General features: G+C 40.3%; 1 pseudogene; it reads right to left on the bottom strand.

Annotated features, from left to right (window-relative positions):
• Window positions 1-5,644, bottom strand: part of LOC124024513 — a 45,254-nt pseudogene extending 39,610 nt beyond the window's left edge.
• Window positions 5,645-5,980: the final 336 nt, after the last annotated feature.

The raw sequence follows: 5,980 nt of genomic DNA, 5'->3' as shown, positions 1-5,980 counted from the left end.
GAGTGGTCTGAGTGTGGAGGGGGGAAACTGAATACTCGCTGTTATTGACAAGAGAGGTTTGGGAACTCTCTTTCTTATTGGTCTAATGAACTCAGTTACCACCTGGTGATGTCACCAGACAGGCCCAAAACTCCATCACACCAAAACACGCTGAATTTTCAGGTGGTCTTTTCAAACAGCTCTGTACACTAAAAGGGCATTATCATATATCATTATCACATATCATTATCACATATCATTATCACATATCATTATCATATATCATTATCATATATCATTATCATATATCATTATCATATATCATTATCATATATCATTATCGTATATCATTATCATTATCGCATATCATTATCGCATATCATTGTTATCATATATCATTATCATATATCATTATCACATATCATTATCATATATCATTATCACATATCATTATCATATATCATTATCACATATCATTATCATTATCATTATCGCATATATCATTGTCATATATCATTATCACATATCATTATCACATATCATTATCACATATCATTATCACATATCATTATCATTATCATTATATCATATATCATTATCATATATCATTATATCATATATCATTATCATATATCATTATCACATATCATTATCATATATCATTATCATATATATTTTTTCTTCATTTCCCAGTATTATTCCAACCTCAAAGTGTGCAAATAAATATAAAACACCTTTAACATCAGTGTTGTCGTGGTAATGAAAGGTGGATAAACCCTGATGCCACGGTTCAGGAAGAATAAGTACTCATTAAAATATGTTTTAAAGAGTTGACTTGCATTATCCTCTACATAACTGCTTCAGATAGAAATGATATGATATAGTGTTTTGATGTGTTTGAATATAGTGTATTGATATGGTTGAATATAGTGTATTGATATGGTTGAATATAGTGTATTGATATGGTTGAATATAGTGTATTGATATGGTTGAATATAGTGTATTGATATGGTTGAATATAGTGTATTGATATTGTATAGTGTATTGATAATATAGTGTATTGATATGGTTGAATATAGTGTATTGATATGGTTGAATATAGTGTATTGATATGTTTGAATATAGTGTATTGATATGGTTGAATATAGTGTATTGACATGTTTGAATATAGTGTATTGATATGGTTGAATATAGTGTATTGATATGGTTGAATATAGTGTATTGATGTGTTTGAATATAGTGTATTGATATGTGAATATATGAGTTAGTGTATTGTGTGAAAGCCTAATCACTACTGGTTATTGATTTACCCAGTTGCGTAGCTCCAGCTTCCTGGGGTCCGTCTCTTCCGGAGGTTCAGGTTTGGACTTGCCTCCTTTGCCCTTCTTGACCCTGGCCTTGCCCTTCCCTGCCCCACCACCTCCACCGCGGACTGGGACCGGGCTCTTGGTCTTCTCCTGGGATGCCGTGGTGTTGGCCGCCTGGAAGGTAACACAGGAGGGATGAAAGCCCCTTGTTGACCCAGTTCACATGGAGCTGTTACAGTACCTGCAGTGGAGGTTGTTGTCTCACCATCACCGTTGGTTAGAGGTTCAGGCTGTGTCCCAAATGGCACCCTATTCCCTGTGTCGCGCACTAGTTCTGACCAAGTCCCATAGGGCTCTAGACAAAAGTAGTGCACTATGTTTAGGGAATTTGATACCATTTGGGGCCAGGTAAAATATTTATTTTGGAATATGGGCAGTTGTTCTGACTTGAGGTCTGCAAGCTGAACTCTATTTCAGCCGTATTGTGCAAACTTTACTCTAACCCACTGATGCCAATGAGTGATTTAGGTCAAAGGTCAAGTTGCACGTGCTTATCTGATCTCTGAATCAGACCCTGTTAGACCAGCATGGTGTTGTTCACTACAACTCTGAATCAGACCCTGTTAGACCAGCATGGTGTTGTCCATTACAACTCTGAATCAGACCCTGTTAGACCAGCATGGTGTTGTTCACTACAACTCTGAATCAGACCCTGTTAGACCAGCATGGTGTTGTCCATTACAACTCTGAATCAGACCCTGTTAGACCAGCATGGTGTTGTTCACTACAACTCTGAATCAGACCCTGTTAGACCAGCATGGTGTTGTCCATTACAACTCTGAATCAGACCCTGTTAGACCAGCATGGTGTTGTCCATTACAACTCTGAATCAGACCCTGTTAGACCAGCATGGTGTTGTCCATTACAACTCTGAATCAGACCCTGTTAGACCAGCATGGTGTTGTTCACTACAACTCTGAATCAGACCCTGTTAGACCAGCATGGTGTTGTCCATTACAACTCTGAATCAGACCCTGTTAGACCAGCATGGTGTTGTCCATTAATCAACTCTGAATCAGACCCTGTTAGACCAGCATGGTGTTGTCCATTACAACTCTGAATCAGACCCTGTTAGACCAGCATGGTGATGTTCATTGTATCCACGTGTTTCCCAAGTTGTTTATAAGACTTACGCTGCCACTCATGGGCCAGTGGTGACCGTAGACGAAGATCTGGCTCCTAGCGATGTCCACTCTGTTCCAGGCCAGGGCTAGACTCAGCTGGTCAGGGGCAGAGGCATTGGTGCCTATAATCAAACACCAACAAGGCTTTTTGGTTTCACCTTGAAACGCTTCACAGCTGTTCAATAGACTATGACTGGTATTCAGATCAAATGTCTCAATCCCAGCATTCATCTGTTCTATAGACTATGACTGGGATTCAAATCAAATGTCTCAATCCCAGAATTCATCTGTTCTATAGACTATGACTGGGATTCAGATCGAATGTCTCAATCCCAGCATTCATCTGTTCTATAGACTATGACTGGGATTCAGATCAAATGTCTCAATCCCAGCATTCATCTGTTCTATAGACTATGACTGGGATTCATATCAAATGTCTCAATCCCAGCATTCATCTGTTCTATAGACTGTGTTAAGTGTGAAGTGAAAAAGAGCAGAAGAACAGTGGAGTGTTCTTCCCAGGTTACCTTTGAGCAAGGCTGTCAGTATGGACATCTCGATATCCTGCTGGCCCTCTGAGCCCATACGAAACACAGTGATCTAACAGGCCCAGGAAAGAACAACAACAAAGACACATGTAAAGGGTCAAAGGTCAACTCTCTCTTTCAGGGATTCAGTCAATACTTTTAAGTGTATACTTTGGAGAGTGCCGTTCGGAGGGCCTTGAAAAGCTTATACTAACAAATACTAATACTAACTAATACTAATAAATACTAATACTAACAAATACTAATACTAACTAATACTAATAAATACTAATACTAACAAATACTAATACTAACTAATACTAATAAATACTAATACTAACAAATACTAATACTAACTAATACTAATAAATACTAACACTAACAAATACTAATACTAATAAATACAAATACTAATAAATACTAATACTAATAAATACTAATACTAATAAATACTAATACTAATAATACTAACACTAATAAATACAAATAGTGATACATACTAATACTAATAAGTACTAACACTAATAAATACTAATAGTAATACATACTAATACTAATAAGTACTAATACTAACAAATACTAATACTAACAAATACTAATACTAATAAATACTAATACTAACAAATACTAATAGTAATAAATACTAATAGTAATAAATACTAATACAAAATAAATACTAATAGTAACACATACTAATACTAACAAATACTAATACTAATAAATACTAATACTAATAAATACTAATACTAATAAATACTAACACTAATAAATAATAATACTAATAAATACTATTACTAATAAATACTAACACTAATAAATACTAATACTAATAAATACTAACACTAATATATACTAATACGAATAAATACTAATACTAATAAATACTAACACTAATAAATACTAACACTAATAAATACTAATACTGATAAATACTACTACTAATACATACTAACACTAATAAATACTAATATTTTAGTAATGATACAAATGTGTTTTGAGGACATATGGCACTCTCTCTTCAGGCGTTTCTTCTTTGCTAAATGGAGTGGGCCTTTAAACGGCATTACTGGGGACCGTGTCAAAGGTCAAGCACGGTTTACAACTCTATCGCACGTCAGGGAGACAGTCAGCAGCGTGTGTGTGTGTGTGTGTGTGTGTGTGTGTGTGTGTGTGTGTGTGTGTGTGTGTGTGTGTGTGTGTGTGTGTGTGTGTGTGTGTGTGTGTGTGTGTGTGTGTGTGTGTGTGTGTGTGTGTGTGTGTGTGTGTGTGTGTGTGTGTGTGTGTGTGTGTGTGTGAGCGTGTGCATGTTAAGTGAAGTCAGAAGCCTCTCATTGTGAATTGTGTCTCTGAATAACAGGAGCTGCCCTTATAAACCACAGACACATCCTGCAGTACATAACAAGGCCTTCAGAGTTCAACAACCCTCTTAGTAAGATAACAGTATCGTCCTTGTTGTTGCCCAGAGCATCCCAAATGCAATAAGACTGCAGGCCTGTCACATGACAGCAAGGAATGCACTGCTAAGACCACAATTATGTCTGTTGAAACTTTTCAGAACCGAACCAATCGAAAGATTCACTGATAATGAGCTACGTGTCGCAGCTCCATGACTGATAGCTCCACCACCAGGCCCTCGTGATAGCTCCACCACCAGGCCCTCGTGATAGCTCCACCACCAGGCCCTTGTGATAGCACCACCACTAGGCCCTTGTGATAGCACCACCACCAGGCCCTCGTGATAGCTCCACCACCAGGCCCTTGTGATAGCTCCACCACCAGGCCCTCGTGATAGCTCCACCACCAGGCCCTCGTGATAGCTCCACCACCAGGCCCTCGTGATAGCTCCACCACCAGGCCCTTGTGATAGCTCCACAACCAGGCCCTCGTGATAGCTCCACCACCAGGCCCTTGTGATAGCTCCACAACCAGGCCCTCGTGATAGCTCTACCACCAGGCACTTGTGATAGCACCACCACTAGTCCCTCGTGATAGCTCCACAACCAGGCCCTCGTGATAGCTCCACCACCAGGCCCTTGTGATAGCTCCACCACCAGGCCCTCGTGATAGCTCCACCACCAGGCCCTCGTGATAGCTCCACCACCAGGCCCTCGTGATAGCTCCACCACCAGGCCCTTGTGATAGCTCCACAACCAGGCCCTCGTGATAGCTCCACCACCAGGCACTTGTGATAGCACCACCACTAGTCCCTCGTGATAGCTCCACAACCAGGCCCTCGTGATAGCTCCACCACCAGGCCCTCGTGATAGCTCCACCACCAGGCCCTCGTGATAGCTCCACCACCAGGCCCTCGTGATAGCTCCACCACCAGGCCCTTGTGATAGCTCCACAACCAGGCCCTTGATAGCTCCACCACCAGGCCTTTGTGATAGCTCCACAACCAGGCCCTCGTGATAGCTCTACCACCAGGCACTTGTGATAGCACCACCACTAGTCCCTCGTGATAGCTCCACCACCAGGCCCTTGTGATAGCTCCACCACCAGGCCCTCGTGATAGCTCCACCACCAGGTCCTCGTGATACTCCACCACCAGGTCCTCGTGATAGCTCCACAACCAGGCCCTTGTGATAGCTCCACCACCAGGCCCTTGAGATAGATCCACCACAAGGCCCTCGTTATATACTGTCATTCAGACTGTTATATACTGTAATGTAGTGGACTGTCATTCAGTCTGTTATATACTGTAATGTAGTGGACTGTTATTCAGTCTGTTAAATACTGTAATGTAGTGGACTGTCATTCAGACTGTTATATACTGTCATTCAGTCTGTTATATACTGTAATGTAGTGGACTGTCATTCAGACTGTTATATACTGTCATTCAGTCTGTTATATACTGTAATGTAGTGGACTGTCATTCAGTCTGTTATATACTGTAATGTAGTGGACTGTCATTCAGACTGTTATATACTGTAATGTAGTGGACTGTCATTCAGACTGTTATATACTGTCATTCAGACTGTTA

The sequence above is a fragment of the Oncorhynchus gorbuscha genome, unplaced genomic scaffold (genome assembly GCF_021184085.1).
Source record: "Oncorhynchus gorbuscha isolate QuinsamMale2020 ecotype Even-year unplaced genomic scaffold, OgorEven_v1.0 Un_scaffold_1904, whole genome shotgun sequence".
Lineage (NCBI taxonomy): Eukaryota > Metazoa > Chordata > Actinopteri > Salmoniformes > Salmonidae > Oncorhynchus > Oncorhynchus gorbuscha.
The sequence above is the reverse complement of the archived record's forward strand: the minus strand, read 5'-3'. Positions and strand labels throughout refer to the sequence as shown.